Genomic DNA, 20,131 nt, shown 5'->3' with positions numbered 1-20,131 from the left:
CTGGCATCTTTCGCCAGCTTAACACTGTTACTCAACACATCGGAGTTCTTCCTCAATACCACGGCAGTTTGTTTCTGTCAGAATAACGTTCTCTTGTCGAAGCGAAGGACAATATTCCTTTAGTCCAGCGCTCTGCTTTGGCAATCCATTCATCTGATCTGTTTCTGAGTTTCTTCCAAGCTGAATCCATCATTCCCTCCACACAACATTTGATAACGATCTGTCCCTTTTCATGCTTTGCACGTTTTCAGAGAACTGACACGTTCCTTATGGTGTCGTTGCAACATCCTCTACTTCTACCGTCACCATTTCTTCCCACTTCTTGTTATATTTCTTCGACAATTTTCCCAAATTGCTAACTTGTTCCAACAGTTGTGTACTCTCTCTGGATTTGTCCATTGCTGAGTCCTCCTCAGCGCCCTCAACACCGGACACTCTCTACCTTTCTGCAGAATGCCAATTTCTCCAGTGCAATTGTATCTTTTCATAGAATTTACAGTGCAGAAGGAGGCCATTCGGCCAATCGAGTCTGCACCGGCTCTTGGAAAGAGCACCCTACCCAAGGTCAACACCTCCACCCAATCCCCATAACCCAGTAACCCCACCCAACACAAAGGGCAATTTTGGACACTATGGGCAATTTATCATGGCCAATCCACCTAACTTGCACATCTTTGGACTGTGTAAGGAAACCGGAGCACCCGGAGGAAACCCACGCACACACGGGGAGGATGTGCAGACTCCGCACAGACAGTGACCCAAGCCGGAATCGAACCTGGGACCCTGGAGCTGTGAAGCAGTTGTGCTATCCACAAGGCTACCGTGCTGCCCACATGACTGATGGCCCTGCTCAACGGTGCGATGACTCTTGCAGTAGATGATACAAGATGCCCCACATGAACGCCATGGATGAAATCTTGGATGCGTTTCACTGAGGCCAGTACTTCTCTCACCCATCACAAAGCTGATAACATCTATTACATGGGATTCCTTAGGCTTTTCAAGTTCCATGTCTTGATCTCTGTTGTCGAGTTCCGCTTGTGCTTTTTCTCTCAACTCTTTTTACCTTTTATTCACATCTTCATGCTCCAACGCCAGTTCCTTCATTGCTTGCCAAAGAATGTTGTACTGTTCGTTACTGGCCCTAATAAATTTCCCAGCTATTCCCATACAGCTGGTTTCTTTTTCCTGATCTTTGATATAGTTGGGCTGCTTCTCATTTACAAACTTTTCTCATTTCTAGTTCTCGGTGAAGTTTATCCAACTCTTTTTTTGTTCATTCTTACTACTTCTTCTGCTGTGGCTTCTTCTGACTGATTACAGCTGTATAGTTTGCTTGTAATTTATTGATAAAACTTTCGAGGAACTTTTCATTCCAATACAAAAGGATGGGATGGGCTCCAACTGAGTCTGGCTTGCTCTCAGCTCTTCATTTAGACATTGAAGGTTCCTTCTTCCTTGGGCCCCTTGGTGCCCTCCACCTGGAGATTCATTGCCTCCTCTGGCATTGCCTCTGCCTTCAAGGCTTATTACCTCTTCTGCGATCCAGTGTTCCCTCTTCCTTGGAGTCTTCATTGCCACCTTTCAGGTTACTTCGTGTTGCCCTCCATCTGGGGTCTCTGATTTTCCTGTCCTTTGTCCCTTCTTCTGGTTGTTACATTAAATGCTGCACAACTGTCAACTTCTGTGTTAACTGCCGGAGCTGCTGTCACTCCTTCTCTCTCTCTGACTGTGTCTGTGCTTTTCCCGTGCTTATGATGAGGTATTGTTGGGAAACTCCAGCTCCTTCGTTTTGGACTCTTTTGAAGACTGTTAATGTCTCTCTTTTTTTTTCCATTCAAAGACTTCCGCAACTATTTCTACAGATTTCCCATTTTGGCTGGAAAGTTGATTTTTCTCTCCTTGTTCGAATGCTGATTTTCTTTTGTCAATTTCACAGGAAGATCCAACGTTCGGGGACGTTTTTAAAAAAACTTTTAAAACTTTGTTTTGCTTAAAACAGGTTTGGTTCTTCTCTTCTCCCCCAAACTCCAGAATCACAACAGGTACCATATCTACAGAGTTAGACCCTGAACATCACACCAGAAAGTGTGGTGGAAGCAAAAAGAACAAAGAACTTTTAAATTAGCAATTGATAAATATTTGAAAAGGAAATGTTGGAAGCAAAAAAGCATGGGACTGGAATAAAATGGATATAAATGTTATGATCCCAGACCAGAACTCAACTCGGTCAGTATCGGTCAGAAACCCCGATATTTTATTTAATTTGTAAGACTGTGAGGAAAGGACACTTCGCTTCAGGAGTGATTCCACGCACAAATAGGGATATGGTATATTGAAACATATTTTATTACTAACACAGGGTTAAAATAACTCTAATGTCATACATGAAAATAGTTTACAATTAACCTTTATACAATACTTAACAATAAAATGAAAAACTCAATTTTAACTATCTCTAGCTATCTTTTATCTCCACTCAAGCAAAACCCATCTCGGGTCAAAATCCACTTTAAAATACAGTTAGCAGATACAGGATGACTTGCTTTACTGAGATGTCTTGACAAAAATACTTTGAGAGAGAGATCTTTCAGGAACACAGGCAGTTTCTTGCCTGTGTCAAACTACTGTTTAACTTCCCAGCATTTGGCAAAACGTTGCTTGTCTACTCACATCCCTAATCTAACCCATGTTCTTCCAGTAATCAAAACTCAACATCTGAATGCTTCAGCCCCTGAATCCTCCCATTAAGGACACCACCTTACGAAGGCCAAACACAATGTCTCTGATTATCTAGTCTCCAGGGAGCCTTCTTCATTTAAACAAGGTTCCATTAGCCCAAGTTCAGATAAACAATATACATGGTTGGAATGAATGATGGTTTCATTTTTTATGATGCTTTAATTGCACTTCTGTAACCAAAAAGCCTGGCTGTCTTTCCAACCAGGATTTTTAAAACCATTACTGCAGCCATCACACCACACACTAAACCGCATGTTTAACCCTTACCGCCCCAAACACGTGTAATACACTGTATCTGAAATTCCTACATTCATCACAATGTACGAAATGTGAGCAGGTGCAGAGTGCACTGCCTCTCAAATCTGCTCCGCCATTCAATAAGATCAGGGCTGATCAACCAGAACTCCGCTCCCCCCCCCCCCCCCCCCCCACAAATCCCTGTCCCCTCAATTCCCTTAAATCGATCCATCTCAGCTATGACTGAGCCTCTCCAGTTCTCCAGGGCACTGAATTCCAATGATTCACAATCTGCTGTGTGAGAAAGTTTCTTCACATCTCCTATTCCCGAGATTATGATTCCCGGTTCTAGATTCCCCAGGAATAATGACCCTCCAAGAATTTTCTACATTTCAATGAGATCACCTCAGATTCTTCTATATTCCAGAGAGCAGAGGCCCATTCTGCTCGATCTCTCCTCATAGATCAACCCTCATTGGACCATAAGACCCAGGAGCAGAACTAGGCCATTCGGCCCATTGAGTCTGCTCTGCTATTCAATCATGGCTGATGTGTTTCTCAGCCCCATTCTCCTGGCTTCTCCCCCAAACCGTAGCACGGTAGCACAGTGGTTAGCACTGCTGCTTCACAGCGCTAGGGTCCCCTTTTCTATTTCCGGCTTGGGTCACTGTCTGTGTGGAGTCTGCACATTCTTCCTGTGTCTGCTCCGGTTTCCTCCCACAAGTCCCGAAAGACGTGCTTGTTAGGTGAATTGGATGTTCTGAATTCTCCCTCTGTGTACCCGAACAGGCGCCGGAATGTGGCGACTAAGGGATTTTCACAATAACTTCATTGCAGTGCTAATGTAAGCCTACTTGTGACAATAAAGATTATTATTATATTATAACCCCTGATCCCCCTATTAATCAAGAACGTATCTATCTCTGCCTTAAAGATACTCAGTGATTTGGTCTCCACAGCCTTCTGCAGCAATGAGTTTCACAGATTCAAAACTCTCTGGCTGAAGAAATTCCTCCTCACCTCAGTTTTAAAGGATCGTCCCTTCAGTCTGAGGCTCTGGCCTCGAGTTCTAGTTTTAACTACCAGTGGAAACATCCTCTCCAGGTCCACTCTATCTAGGCCTCTCAATAGCCATTGAAGTTTCAATAAGTTCCCCCTCTCATCCTTCTAAACTCCAACGAGTGCAGACCCAGAGTCCTCAACCGCTCCTCATATGACAAGCAGCCCAGGAATCAATCTTGAGAACCTTTGTTGCACCCACACAAAAGCAAATATATCTTTCCTTAGGTGAGGGGTGCAGTACTCCAGGTGTGATTTATATACAGGTACAGTGCCTGAAATCCGGCTATCCGAAAATCCCCAGTGTCCGAAAAGAGGACATTTAAAGCTAAATATAAGTTAAAGCTGTCTTCACCTGTCCTTCCCTCCTCATCAAGGTCCAACTGTAAGGCTGGGAAATTCTTTGGAGTGGCTCCCAGCTCCTCAGCAACACTACATTGAAGTGCCTCCTCGTGTCTGCGTGGGTTTCCTCCGGGTGCTCCGGTTTCCTCCCACAAGTCCTGTAATAAGTCCACGGAGGCAGAAGTCCCGTCACCAGAATTCCTTTTATTTACAAACCCAACAGCTGACCAACCATGACCATTCTGTCTGCTGTCTACACCAGGAGTGCAGAGGATTTGACACTCCCTGTTATATACACAGAAAGGGGTTCCCTGATTGGGTCACTAATCAGGGAACTCGTATTCTAATTGGCCAATCTCAAAGGCCTGGCCTAAGTCATTACAAGTCCCGAAAGACGTGCTTGTTAGGTGAATTGGACATTCTGAATTCTCCCTCAGAGTACCCGAACAGGCGCCAAACTATTACTGGGCTGCCAACATATCGATGGTCAGGAAGTGGGTAGTGGGGGAGGGGTCGGCCTGGGAGCGGACGGAGGCAGCATCCTGCAAAGGTACGAGTCTGGAGGCTTTACTGACGGCGCCCCTGCCATTCTCGCCGGCTCAGTACTCCACCAGTCCTGTGGTGGTGGCAGCCCTGAGGGTGTGGGGGCAATGGAGGCAGCATATGTGACTGGAGGGGGCGACAGTGTGGTCACCGATCTGTGACAATCACCGGTTTGTCCCGGGCGGGGCTGGATGGGGGCTTTGAGGTATGGCAGCGGCAGGGATTGAGAGGTTTGGGGATCTATTCATCCAGGAGGGCTTTCCGACCTTGGAGAGAAGGAGTTTGATTTGCCGGGTGGGAACGGGTTTCGGTATCTTCAAGTGCGGGACTTTGTACGGAGACAGGTCCCAAGCTTTCCTCACCTCCCCCTGAGGGGACTACAGGATAAAGTGCTGTCAAAAACAGGGATTGGAGGTGGGAAGGTTTCTGACAAATACAGGGAATTGTTAGAGTGGGACGGGCCCCTATCAGAGAGGTGAAGAGGAAGTGGGAAGAGGAGCTAGGAGGGGAGCTGGAAACTGAACTGTGGGAAAAAGCCTTGAAAAGGGTAAATACATCCTAGTCCTGTGCTAGATTAGTTTGATTCAGTTCAAGGTAGTCCACAGGGTCCACATGACGGTCGCTCGGATGAGTAGGTTCTTCAAGGAGGTGGAGGACAGATGTGGGCGGTGTGGGGGTAGCCCAGCCAACCATGTTCGAATGTTTTGGGTATGTCCGAAACTGAGGGAATTCTGGCAGGGAGTTGCGGATGTTATGGCAGAAGTCCTGGAAGGTAGGGTAACTCCGAGTCCAGAATTTGGTATTTTTGGGGTGTCGGAGGATCCGGGGGCAAAGTGGGGGGAGGGAGGCCAATATCCTGGCCTTCTCCTCCCTGGTGGCCTGCAGACAGATCTTGCTGAGATGGAGGGACTCGGAGCCTCCGAAATCAGGAGTGTGGGTCAGCGATATGGTCGAGTTTCTCAGTCTGGAGAAAATCAAGTTCGCTCTAAGACGATCAATACAGGGATTCGCCCGGAGTTGGCAACCGTCCATCGATTTCTTTAACAAAAACTGAACGTCAGCAGTAAGGAGGGAAAGGGAAAAAATGGGGGAGGAAAATAGGAGGCATGGTAATGTTAAATAAGGACAGGGAATTTAGTATACGGGTAATTGGCGATAGGGCTGGAGAAGTGGGGTACGTGGTCTATTGTTTGTTGCTATTTTAGGGGGTAGTTTTTGCGTTGAGCCGTGTGGTTGTTTTAGAAATGTCAATATGTTAAATTGTGAAAATTACAAATGCTTCAATAAAATATTTTCTAAAAAAAAGAAAAACCCATTCTTAACGCCCCACGTGCCCGGGCCCGAATCGCCTGGCCTGAAAGCCAGCAAGATTGGAAATAATAATAATAATCTTTATTGTCACAAGTAGACTTACATTAACACTGCAATGAAGTTACTGTGTAAAACCCCTAGTCGCCACATTCCAGCGTCTGTTCAGGTACACAGAGGGAGAACTCAGAATTCTCAGCCGGGCCGGGAATTGAACCCGCACTGCTGGCCTTGTTCTGCATTACAAACCAGCTGTCTAGCCCACTGAGCTAAACCAGCAGGGACTAGGTTCTGCGGCTGCCGGCTTCGAGGAAGAGAGACCGCACGCCTGCAGTGGACCCAATGACCTTCCGTCTGTGCTGCCACGTTCCACGATCTCCCAGGAGGGATATCGAGTGATGCCTGCCTGCAATCTTTGACCTCACAAATGTAAATTCAGATTCCAAGCACGCCGGACAACCGACATGTTAATAGTGAAAGAAATCAACAATCATCACAAGGCCAGTCTGTGGAAATTGCAATCATTTATGTTCCGCCGTTACTGTATTGTTTTAATATCTATAATCAACAATATTTAGGCTACATAGAACTAAACTCTTAGTAACCAATTCACAAAGTATTTTCTTCCCTATACTCAGCTATAGCTAATATCCATATTTTAATGAGCAGACATAACTGCTGTGTCCATTTTATAATGAACTAGAATGACACACAGCCTTTTTACATACGAATGTTGTCAATAATCTCTATCCGAGTTATATTAAATTTACTCGGAAGAATACCAATAAATTATTAATTGCTTGATGCTCCATATTGCACAGCCCACTAGAAAATGAAGCCCCATGGAACGCTGCCCAATATTAAAATGCTGTGAATTTCTAATTAGTGGATTCAAGGGACTTGGATCAGCTAGAATAGTTGACCGATTTGAAAATGCTCCACAACAGCATGTTTCTGTTCAATGCATCACCACCTGAGACACACACAATTCACTGACGTGCTTCTCCTGCACAGAATAATTTTGTATTGCCGTCCCAAATGCTGGCAGTCCCTTCAAAAACTGACATGTCAAAAGCGGTCTGTAAGGTAGAGACTCTTGAAGGGGGGGGAAGGGGGGATTTTTTACAGTTAGGGGGCTATGGGAAATCCTCTAGAAGTAACATCGGGTCAGGATCCCAGCATCATCTTGCCCACTTGCAAGGTTTGCAGGCGGGTGGGAACTCCTTAAATCTGCCGGTTAAATAATTGACAAAAATATGTAATAATAATCGGGGATCGATTGATTTTTTTCTAGTCAGAGATATTAAGGAGCTGGAGGCAAGGCTGATGGATGGATTTATAATACAGGTAGACCACCATCTCATTCATTCTCACAAAAGGTTTGAGGGACTGAAAAGTTTATTTCCATTTCAATGCATTAACTGGATTACAGCAGTAACTACACTTCAGAAATACTTCATTGGCTGTAAAGTACTTTGGGACATGCTGAGGTCATGAGGGGCATTGTCAGAGGTGGATTTGCAATGAAACGGACCGTGCCTAGGCACAGGGCCCAGACTAATGGGGGAGCCCTTGTTTGTGGGCATCAATCAGAGCATGATAACTCTGCACTTGCTGACAAATAGCTGAAAGTCCGCCGAATACCGTCCACCACATCGAGGGCAATGGTCGAGAAGCCCAGGCTCTTCTTGAGTACTTATAGTTTTCTGGAGGTGCTGGTCACGGATAATGGCAGCTCCTTCACGAGCGAAGAGTTCAGACAATTCATGAAGGCCAAAGGTGTGCGATATATCCGCACAGCCCCATATCACCCTTCCTCAAACGTGCTGTCTGAATGGCTGGTGCAAACCTTCAAAAGGGATCTGACGAAGCAGACCACGGGATCCGTGGAAACGCAATTGGCTCTGGACCCGCCTCTGCCTCTCGTTTCCCGATATTGGGAATGACGCCGATGAGGGATGATGGTGACGGGGCCAGTCTCGTACCAAGTACGGACACCAGACCGCACGACGCGGAAGCAGCCGAACCACTTCCGAGGCAGGCGAACCGGCACTGTCGCCGCACCCCTCCGGAAGCATCAGCTTCCAGTCGTGTCACATTGACCCATGGGGGGGGGGGGGGCTCTGGGGCATCGTCCTCTGAGGTTCCTGATACCGAGATGCGGGAAATCATTGTCTCCGACTCAGACATAGAGACCGACGTGCGAGAGATTTCCGACGGCGATGTGGTTGAGGATCAGTCGGTAGTGGTAGTACCCCCCCCCCCCCCCTAGGCGGACATCCAGAAAATGGCGTTCCCTAACACGCTACACCCCCTCCCCCACCGACTCGTCCCCGCAGCCCCTGCAAGTGCGGCCGTGGGTGAAGAAGCGCAGGCACCCTCCTGCTCCACCTTCTGTCGGTGGGCCTACGGACGTGGTGGGGGTGGATGTTGCAATCCCCACTAAACCCATGGGGATGAATCGATTAATTTCCCCATGAGCCTCGTGGTGTACGAGCTTCCCCGCTGATGGGTGGAGACCCCTCAGTGGGATATTGGATTTGAGACACAAGAGCGGCCGGGACTTGAATTGTATGTAGTTCACTTTGACAGTAAACCTTTTTGTTACACGCTCTTACCAAACTCCTCTGCGACCACTAAAAAAAAACAGAGTCAATACGGGAAGCAGTAACTAGAAAATTTCCTCTCTACACCCCTCAGGTGACCTAAACTAGTCCAAGAGGTCACACCAACCAAGTATGCTTTTCTGCCCGAGAAAGAGTGATTTCAAAACTCAAGGAGATATCATGGTCCAGTGAGGCATTGACTGCGGAGACGCCAACATCTAATTCAACAAAGTTCCGGGACGATTTTTGTCTGTTCAGATGCAAAAATCAACGTGAAATCGCAGTACATTTAAAAATCTGCACCTTCCGCAAGATTCTCCATTAATGTTTTAAAATGTTGTTTAAAGAAATGTCACAGTGATCTGTATCAAATACAGCAATAAAAAGCTAACTTGGAAATAATACACAGAATATGCCTCTCCTTACCATATAATTAGAGTAGCAATTAGATAACAATTTTTTTTTTCTATGAGGTTTTGAGTGGGTATGAAACATCTGAGTTGATAATTGTAGCAATCGAGCCACATTTGTCTACGTAGCAACAGTCATTGTCTTTCAGAAAGATTAGGTTGGGTGTGAGGTGCGCTCGGTTGCTGCATAATTCTCCAAGTCTTTAATTAACCAGAGCTCCGAAAAACTAAATATACTTGTTGGCTAAAAGTATTCATGTCCTGCAGCTTGCGCCTGAGCTACAGAATGCCAGCTGACTAGTTGCACACAAAATTGGAAATCTGGTAGTTTGCTAAGATTACTAATGAGGAAGAAAGAAAAGTACAGCACAGGAACAGGCTCTTCGGCCCTCTAAACCTGTGCTGATCATGATGCCCTAATTAATGCTTCTTCAAAAGAGTTCCATTGAGTGCCGTGATTTTGCACTCCCGGCAAATGGTGGGCACTGGCACAGAAATGTCGCGAGACTCGGAAAACGGGAATCACGCTGGCGAGATCTCATTTTCCGATATCCCCCGCACCCCGGTGGTGACGTAACGGGGTGATGCACGATCAATTGCACGAAAGACTCAGATTGGTACAACTGAGGCTTTATTACAGTCAGATGCGTGGCCTCCTACTGCAGCTGGCGAAATGGCTGATCAGGAGGAGGATGCGCGTATTTATACGGCTTCTTGTGGGCGGAGCTAGCCGCAGGGGCTACCGGCGAACCTGTAGTACAGGTCCTACCGTACATCCCCTAATACAGGTCCATGATTTCTTCGACTGTTTCCTGAGTATATTAAATTGTTGGAATCAACAATTCTACGGACATGTGCTTGTAGGATTAGAATAGCGGTTTTAATATACTCACAACAGAGCCAGCCGGTTAGCCATTGAACTTGCGGTGAACTGGCCGGCTGACCATGTGGCACTGATCTTTATACAGCAGCTCCAGGGGCAGGAGTCCTGGGCGGAACCAAGGGAGAAGCCCAGTACAATTCTCGAGCATTCCCAGAGCTACTCCCCCTGGTGGTCGGGTAATGCAACTGCACTTACCATATAGACACATGTATATACAGATTATAATCCGGTGTGAATCACATTCACCACACTGGTGCTGGGGAATTGTGGGACCCTCCCTTTCTACCAGCCAATGCCCCTGTGCATCGCGTGCTGCCCCACCAAATCGTTAAAAAAAACACAGGTACTGGAAACAAAATGTTTCGAACAACTGAGAGAAGTGGTGGTCATTTCCCCACAGTGACAGCAATGGTGGTGGGGGTAGCTGGGGGGGGGGGGGGGGGTCGGTGGTTGAGGAAAGCCGGGGGGGGGGGGGGGGGGGGATTTGATTTGGTAGCAATGTTCAGATTCTCTATCAAAACAAATCTCATCAATTTGTTGCAAATCCATGGAGCTGAGGGCACAGTGTTCTCTGTGATAACCATGCTGCCGCGTTCTATGCAGACACTGGCACGGAGAGAACAACATAACAGCTGCACTTGTGTGTGTGTGTCTTTGCTCATCGGAACTCCAGTAAACAACCAGCCTCGGTCAAAGACAGCCACTGTGATAAAGCAGCCCTCCAGGATGTGGGATGACAGTGTCTCACTCAGCTTTACGCAACTGATGATGTTAATTTATGTAACCCGGCAGCAATGTATTTTACCAAGCTCCCTCTGTGTCTCCCAATCTGCATTAATGAAATGCTTTAATTTTCCCAAACACTTGACTCCTTCCCATATAGGGCAGGAGTTGAAGTCCGCTGGCTGTCTGACCTCTGCGCCTCATCCGTCCGCAGCTAGATAGAATCTTAAAGCGCAGAAGGAGGCTATTCGGCCCATCGAGCCTGCACCGGCCCTTGGAAAGAGCCTACCCAAGCCCACACTATCACTCTACCCCCCTCCCCATAACCCAGTATCCCCACCCAACCTTTTTGGACACTAAAGGCAATTTATCACGGCCAATCCACCGAACCTGCACATCTTTTGACTGTGGGAGGAAACCGGAGCACCCGGAGGAAACCCACGCAGATAGGCCCATCTATCTCAGACTGGAAAAACAATGAACATTATTGGACAATAAACATGATGGTGAGCATCACGTTACTGGAGCAAATATTGTACACACTCAGTAGACTTGTCGGTGTGTAAAAGATGTTAACCTGTGTGTATGTTGCAGTGAAGAGGTCTAGTGGCACAGTAGTAGTGTCCCTACCTCTAGGCTAGAAGTTTGGGTTCAAGTCCCCCTTCTAGGTCTTGGTGACCATGGAATGATCTTTCAATACCGGGCTTAATAGGTTGATTTTCAGTCTACAAATCCTTTCAACATGACAGTAAGAGTTTGCTGGTCAATCATACTGCAGAAGGCAATAGCAAAACACTGCTGAACTTTGGCAAGCATAATCATGGATGAAGTCGAAGGACACCAGGAGGAGGAGCTATGTTTCAGTGGGTGGGATTTTCCACGCAAACCGCCACGAGGCAATGGAGAAGGCCCGTGATTGGTCAGTGGCGGGATCTTCTGGTCCCCCCATTGTCAGTGGGGCTTTCCCATTAAATGCACTCCTCGCCGTCGGGAAACCTACGGCACGGGTGCTCCGTCGGAGGGACCAGAAAATGCCGCCGGCATGAACTTCTGGAACGTTCCGGCCAGTGTTACTCACTTTCCTGATATTTTATTACCAACCATTTCAAAAATAAGAGAATAAGGCTAAATAACTTCTATCCCATTTATAATCATCTTTATTATTGTCACAAGTAGGCTTCCATTAACACTGCAATACTGTGAAAATCCCCGAGTCGCCACATTCTGGTGTCTGTTCGGGTACACGGAGGGAGAATTCAGAATGTCCAAGTGGCCTAACACGCACGTCTTTCGGGACTTGTGGGAGGAAAGCGGAGGAAACCCACGCAGACACGGGGAGAACGTGCAGACTCCGCACAGACAGTGACCCAAGTGGGAAATTGAACCTGAGACCCTGGAGCTGTAAAGCAACAGTGCTAGCCATGGTGCTATTGTATTTTGTTGCAATGAGTCCCCATCCTACAGAGTTGAACTTGGCATTTAATTCCATTTGATTTTAGTTTTGGGAAGGTCCAATCATAAACAGTGCAAAATCAAAGGTTATTCCATACAAAACTAGCTTTAAATTCAGACTCTTGTCACTAAATAATGCAAGAGCAGGATTGATGCCCGTCCTTAACTTTGCTTGAATATTATTGTTTTGCAAATTGTACAACATCGTGAAGATCAATTACAGTCAAACCTTATTAAGATCAGCCGCTCTCCTGATTGATTTATGAAGATCTCATTCCATCAAGGTTCAAATTACAAGTTTGAATTTTAATTCATGACCATATCACTGAGGCAATCTATTGATAACTAGGCGAGCAAACATATTTTGTATGAATAATAATATCACGAGCATCCTAAGATCGTGTTAATTGCATCAAATAACTCACAGAGGACTTCACAGAGATGTTACAATAACAAATAAGCTTTCTGGAGTTTACGCACTTACCAAAGCAACAACATGGACACCTAGCCAATGGGCAGGTGCTTAAAAGCTAGTCAAAGAGGTGGGGTTTAAGGAAGGGTGATAAGGGAGCAGCGCGAGGAGAGTTTTCCTTTTCCTATGAAAGAGATTCTTCAATGTGGGGCCCAGTTTGGAGAAGGTAACATTGCAAGCAGTAAGGCAAAGAGAGGAGGAAGTGACAAGGGCTGAGGAACGGGGAGATCAGGCAGTGGGAGGACTGGAGGAAGTGACAAAGATAGGACAGGGCCAGGCCATGCAGGGATTTGAACACAAGGATGAGGATGTTACACCTCAAAATGTCGGGGTGGAGAGGCTGAAGGGATATTAGCAGTCCGACCGGACCTGCGATGAAGTGAGAAAGGTGAGGTGGGGGAGTGGGCTGTTTTGTGGTATGCTCGATTTCAGGAAGCCTTAAGATCAAGATTCCAGGCCAAGAAGGGCCTGGAGGGTCAGGAGGAGAACTGGGCCGGGATCACTTCTTTCCCTGGATTTCTAGACAGCTTGAACATACTCCCTTTAGTGGAATCCTCCTCGTTTCCAGATCCAACAGAGGAGCCTTAAATGAGTAAAAATTCAGGAGCATCTTTTGGATGAATCGTGGGCCGAAGGGCCTCTCCTGTCCTGTACAGTTCTATGTTCTGAATGAAGAGGACACTTCCAACCTTCCTGGAAATCTATTTTTGTCTGGCCTTTTGGATCTTTAAGGGAAATCCCCTTCAGTTTGCTGGGGCCCACAAGATGTTGAACTTTGCTCACTATCAATGCAAAATAAATCCTGTAAAATTGAAAGCATTAAACTGCGTTGGCGTATTTACACGGCGCGAACCAAATGCAACAAAACGAGCCGTGCATATAAATGGGTCAAGAGGTTGACGAGGAAATTGCCTCAGGAAATCTGTGCATTTCCCTCAGAGAGACAGAGGGGGGTGTACTTTTCATCTTTGAGTGAATGAACTCCTCTGACAAATGTCCTGCAGTTATGTGCAGACCGCACAGCTTCCTCGGGACCTCTGCAGCAACTGGACTCTTTCAGATGATTGGCACTGTCTGAATTTGAGTTTGACATGGGTCCCAGAGGGAATGAATGACCCATTATGGAATGATATTAAAATACTCTTTTAAGCTCTGAAACTTATGCTTTGTGACACAGACAGACAAATTCTCAATCCATAACAATCTTCGATTGAAGTTGATGAAAACGGGCTAAAATTCATTGAAGCAAAGTCACAATTCTTTCCAAAAAAAATGTTTTCATGTTACACGCATTTTAATGAGAACAGATCAAGTATAGTGAGCTCTGCCACTGATTCTCCACCCCTGCAGTGTGAGGTTCTGAACCATGGATGTAGGCCGTGCAACCTTTAACCCTTGATGCATAGTTGCTGATAGGCCCTGTTACATGCAAACATACACAATAGGAACAGAAGTAGGCCACTCGGCCCCTCGAGCCCGCTCTGCTATTCAATAAGATCACAGCCGATCTGTTTGTGTTCAGTTCCACATTCCCCATCTAACCCCGATAACCTTTAATTCCCTCGCCCAACAAGAATCAATCTATCTCAGCCTTAAAAATATTCAATAACCCGCCTCCACCGTCTTCTAAGGTAGAAAGTTCCGGAGTCGCACAATCCTCAGAGAGAAAATGTTGGATATGTTTCCCTTTCCCCCTTCTCCCTCCTTTTCTCGCCCCCTCCCTTTCTCTCCCACTCCCTCTTGCGCTCTCTCTCCCCTACCCTCTTCCACTCCTCCCCTTTACCCTCACTTTCTCCCACCTCTCTCCTCCTCTACTTACACTCTTTAGCCCTCTCTCTTCCCTCCCTGTATCTTCCCCATTCCTGTCATCCTTTCTCTTTCTACCTCTCCCCTAATCTCTCACTCTCTCTGTCCACCGACCCCTCCACTACCCTCTCTCTCTCCTTCACCCCCTAACCTCTGTCTCTCTCCTTCTGTCTTCCCTGTCTCCTTCCCCATCCCTTCTCCTCCCTCTCTCCCTTTCCCAATCTCCCTCGCTCTCCAGTATCTCTGATTCCCTTCTCTCTTTCTCTAGCTCACCCTTTTGCTTTCTTTCTCACCGTGTCTTCCTTTTCTCCTCTCCCTTTCCTATTCCTCCCTCTTACTCTCATTTGCCCCTTCCCTCTCTCTGTTAACTCCCTCTCTCCTCCATCCCCTTAAACTCTCACCCTGTCTCCCTTTCCATTCACCTCACCACCTCTCTCCCCCCTTCTCCCTTTCCCCATCCTCCATTCCCTCCCTCCCTCAACCTCTCTCATCCTCTTCTACTCCCCACTTTCTCCTTTTCCCTCCCCGTCCTTTCTTTCCCCTTCCTCATCTCTCTCCCCTCCCCACCACCCTCTCCCTGCTTTCCCCTACCCTCATCCCCATCCCGTCTCTCTAACTGCTCGTCCTCTCTCCCCCTCTCTCTAACCCTCCACTCTCCCAACCCCTCCCTCCTCTTTCTCACTCTCTGTCCGCTCTCACCCTTACTCCTCCCCTCCCCCACATCCCCTCTCCTCCTACCACCCTCCCCCTCTCTCCCCATTTCCATCTCAACCCTGCCCCCATCTCTCTCCTCATCCCTCATCCTTCTCTGTCCTCTCTTTCTCTCTCTCCCCAATCCCCTATGTCCCTATTTTTGCACTCCCCCATCTCTTCTTCTCCTTCATTGCTCCCTCTTTCTCCCCCTCTTCCTCCCTCCCCATATCCTTCCTCTCTCTACCTCTCTCTCATCTTCTTTCTTATTTCCCTCTCCCCATCTTCCCCCCCCTTTCTCTCTCTCTTTTCCTCCTCCTGTCTCTCTTCCCCTCTTTCTCTCTCACTTCCTCTCTCTATCTTACCCTCTTTTACCCGCCCCTCTCTTTATATCTCCCCCCTCACACTCTCTCACCCCCTCTCTTCCTCTCGCTCTCTCCCTCTGTCTCTCTGTTAAAGAGCACAACTCTTTAAGACAGAGCTCAGGTATAGATAAGACTTTTTCTCAAAGTTGAGAGTCTTCCTAAAAAGGGGCAGTTTGGTAAATCACTGGAGAGTTCCGATGGCGGAATGTAGGTGGAGGTCGCACGTTGGGTAGCTCCTGCTAGAGTCTCTGGTTTTTGGACTTTTATGCCTGTTTTCAGTGGTAGTTTGCGGATGGGTTGTTGTGGGAAGTCACAAGGAGGACAAGGAATGTCGAAGCCCCAGAAGGAGGGCGTTGGGAAGAAGAGGGCGAACTAAAACCACCAGCGAGTGAAGCTGTCAGTCCTGCAGGAAGAAGGATGGTGGGGGCCGGATCATTGGGTGGTGCCTCTCCCCTCACAGTGAAAACTCTGACCGAGGTGATGCCGGTGGAGTTTGAGAGGCTATTTGCCAAGCATATAAGATCATAAGACATAGGAGCAGAATTAGGCCCATTGAGTCTGCTTCGTAGGTGCTGCGGAGGTAGATGATGGCTACGCTGAAAGAGTGGGTGTAGGAGGTGAATGCCCCGATAAAGGCGGCAGTGATGAAGACGTTGGTCGAGGTGGAGGAGCAAGGAGTGAAGTTGAAGTGGGTGGAGGAGGCTGTGTCGCAGCACAGCGACACAGCATGTACATAGATCCCTGAAAGTTGCCTCCCAGGTTGTGAGGGTTGTTAAGAAGGCGTATGGTGTGTTAGCTTTTATTGGTAGAGGGATTGAGTTTCAGAGCCATGAGGTCATGTTGCAGCTGTACAAAACTCTGGTGCGGCCGCATTTGGAGTATTGTGTGCAGTTCTGGTCGCCACTTTATAGGAAGGATGTGGAAGCATTGGAAAGGGTGCAGAGGAGATTTACCAAGATGTTGTCTAGTATGGAGGGAAGATTTTATGAGGAAAGGCTGAGGGACTTGAGACTGTTTTCGTTAGAGAGAAGGGTAAGAGGTGACTTGAAAATGAAAATCGCTTATTGTCACGAGTAGGCTTCAATGAAGTTACTGTGAAAATCCCCTAGTCGCCACATTCCGGCGCCTGTTCGGGGAGGCTGGTACGGGAATCGAACCATGCTGCTGGCATGCTTGGTCTGCTTTAAAAGCCAGCGATTTTAGCCGAGTGAGCTAAACCAGCCCCTGAAAGAGATTTAATTGAGGCATACAAGATGATCAGAGGATTAGATAGGGTGGACAGGTGAGAGCCTTTTTTTCGGATGGTGATGTCTAGCACGAGGGGACATAGCTTTAAATTGAGGGGAGATAGATATAGGACAGATGTCAGAGGCAGGTTCTTTACTCAGAGAGTAGTATGGGCGTGGAATGCCCTGCCTGCAACAGTAGTGGACTCGCCAACATTAAGGGCATTTAAATGGTCATTGGATAAACATATGGACGATAAGGGAAAAGTGTAGATGGGCTTTAGATTGGTTTCACAGGTCGGCGCAACATCGAGGGCCGAAGGGCCTGTACTGCGCTGTAATGTTCCATTGTCAAGTTCACCTCGATGGCAGCGAGGCTAACCGAATAAGGTGTCTGCAGAGTTGATGGGGGAGGGGGAAGAATCCTCCTGCTAAGGGTTGGACAGGGCACATTGGTCGCGCAGGCTGAAGCCTAAAGCGAATGGGCCACCAAGGGCAGTTATAGTCTGCTTTCTGCAGACTCCACAAAAGGAGCAGGTTTTGAGCTGGGTGAAGTGGAGACGAGATGTGAAGTGGGAAGGCATTGGTATACGAATATACCAAGACCTGACAGCAGAGCTGGTGAGGAGGGGGGTGTGACCTTTGGACGGGTGAAGGTGACATTGGACAGCAGCGGAGTGAGATCTGGAGTGGTCGACCTAGCAAAGCTGAGAGTGACTCACAATCTGAGGGATTTTTATTTTGAGATGATGGAGGAGTTCAGTAAGGCTGAAGGACTGGGACTGAGCTGAGAGTTGGGATTTGGAAATGGTTGCTGGGGACGGGGATTGTGTTTTTCTTATTGAGGGTTTCTATTTGATTGGGGTTTTGTTTCTGTCTCTGGAACGGGGGGTTTGTTTACATGTCTTCTGGGTTTTGTTTTTCTTTTTTCCTTATGGATGCGGTTCTGTACTGTTTCTTGGTTTAAGGGATCTGGGTCTTTGAGCACATGGGGCTGGGTTACTGAGGAAGGGGCTGCACTAGCCGTGGTTGGCTGGTGAAGGGACCGTGGTGGGGGGAGGGGCCGTGGTCGTTGGAGCTGAGGGTATTTTGCATTACCTCGGGGTACAAGGCATGTCCCCCCCTTCTGTTTGCATTGGTCATAGAGCCCTTGGCTATTTTGCTGAGGTGCTTAGGGTTGTGGAAGTGATTGTGAGGGATGGGGAGGGGGTGGATGGCACATAGGTGCCGGGATTCTCCGAAATCCCGGCCAAGTGTTGACGCCGGCGTAAACACCAGAGTGGTGCACGCCGGCGACAACGGGCCTCCTGACCCAGCGCTTCAGCAGCCCACAGGGGGCCAGCACCACTGCCGGCGTGGGTCCGTGTATGCGCATGGTGGCCATCTCCTTGCCAGCGCATGGTGGCCATCTCCGCGCCGGCACCGAGCAACGTGACGGAGCCCTTCAGCGGGCCCGCGCAGTAGGAGGTAGGCCTCCTCCAGATCACGGACACGGTGGAAGTCCCCCCCCCCTCCCCGGAGTCTGTGTCCCCACCCCCCACCAGGACGGTCACCGCGGCCGTGGGTCCGAGCTCCCGCCGGGTGGTACCAGGTTGGAACCATGCCAGCTGGACTAGGCGGAACTCGGCGGCAGTTCGGCTGGTCGACCGCGGAGAATCGCCACGGGGGCCTCTTTCAGCGGCCCCCGGCCGGCGCCGTGGCAACCGCGCCGGCGCAATTGCCGCCGATTCTCCATTCACCGGAGAATTGCGCCCTGGCGTCGGAGCGGGCTCGGAGAATCCAGCCCAGGGTGTCCTTACATGCAGGTGACTTGTTACTGTATATTTCAGAGGCAAGCTCCTCAGTGGGGAACATAATGGGGCTACTTCAGAGATTTGAGACTTTTTCAGGGTACAAATTGAATTCAGGGAAAAGTGAGTACTTTGTGGCCCCCCCTTCCGGGAATGGGAGCGGGGGAGCGGGGGTGGGGGGTGGGGGGGGGGGGGGGGGGGGGGGGTTGGCTGCTATTTCATCTGGTGGTGGCTCACTTTCAATATCGGGGGGAGGGGTGCAGATGGCCCGGGATTGGGTGGGGCTTCGGAGGTTTATTGCTGGGGAGGGTGAAGGCTGATTTGCTGAGGTGGGACAATCTCCCTCTATTGTTGGTGGGCCGGGTACAGGCAGTGAATGTGTTGCCACAATTCCTCTTCTTGTTTCAATGCCTGCCCAAGGCAATGTCTTTTTGCCCAAGGCATTTTTTCAGTGGGATGGACAGACAGATCTCCTCATTTGTCTGGGAGGGGAAGGTAGCTGGGATTAGGAGTGTGATACTGCAGAGGGGACGGCAGGCAGGGGGGGATTAGGCCTCCCAAATTTGATGCACTATAATTGTGAGACAAATGCTGAGAAGCTTCAGGGATGCGAGAGGGAGGGGGGGGTGCTTTGTGGGTGAGGATGAAGACAGGCACTTACAGGGGGATTGGATTGGATTTGTTTATTGTCACGTGTACCGAGGTACAGTGAAAAGTATTTTTCTGCGAGTAGCTCAACAGATCATTAAGTACATGGGAAGAAAAGGGAAGAAAAGAAAATACATAATAGGGCAACATAAGGTATACAATATAACTACATAAGCATTGGCATCGTCGTTATTCGAGATCTGGCCCATTATGGTCGTATCGTCAGCAAACTTGTAGATGGAGTTGGAACCAAGTTTTGCCACGCAGTCGTGTGTGTACAGGGAGTAGAGTAGGGGGCTAAGTACGCAGCCTTGCGGGGCCCCGGTATTGAGGACTATTGTGGAGGAGGTGTTGTTGTTCATTCTTACTGATTGGGGCCGGGTTTGCGGGCAACAGCACCGCTTCTGATAGTTCCAGAGAAGTATTTGGTGAGTCCAGTGGTGGTGACCACGTTGAAGATCTGGAGACAGTTTAGGCAGCATTCTAGGTTGGGAGCTGGGCCAGGGGGGGGATGCCGATTAGGGGGAACCATGGGTTCGAGCTGGGGAGGATGGATGCAACGTTCCGGGGATGGGAAGAGCGGGGGATTAAGGAAATGAAGGATCTGTTTCTGGGAGGACGGTTTGCAGGTTTGGAGAAGTTGGGTGAGAAGTTTGGGCTGGCGTGGAACTCAGGTTTCGGGTATATGCAGGTGCGGGACCTTGGAGACCGCACGGCAGTGGTCTTTCCGTCCTTCCTAATCGTGCCTCCTCTTTGTTGGAGGCGGTGCTGTCGGGGGGGGAGGGGAGGGGGGTTTGGAGAGGGGGGGGTCATCTCTGCTATTTACGGG

At 48.4% G+C, this 20,131-nt stretch overlaps 1 protein-coding gene across 3 annotated transcripts in view; it reads right to left on the bottom strand.

The window, feature by feature from the left end:
* The window catches only part of aatkb (apoptosis-associated tyrosine kinase b), a 332,408-nt gene that overhangs the window by 197,795 nt on the left and 114,482 nt on the right, over nt 1-20,131 (bottom strand). The window contains exon 1 of one of the 3 annotated variants that reach the window (XM_038776391.1): nt 4,394-4,481. The exons of the other annotated variants lie outside the window; for them this stretch is intronic. The gene's annotated coding sequence lies outside the window, so the exon portion shown is untranslated. Of the gene's footprint in view, nt 1-4,393; nt 4,482-20,131 lie in introns of those variants that run through there. 3 annotated transcript variants of the gene reach the window in all.

This window comes from Scyliorhinus canicula, chromosome 18, assembly GCF_902713615.1.
Source record: "Scyliorhinus canicula chromosome 18, sScyCan1.1, whole genome shotgun sequence".
NCBI lineage: Eukaryota > Metazoa > Chordata > Chondrichthyes > Carcharhiniformes > Scyliorhinidae > Scyliorhinus > Scyliorhinus canicula.
This window is presented reverse-complemented; position numbering and strand designations above follow the sequence as displayed.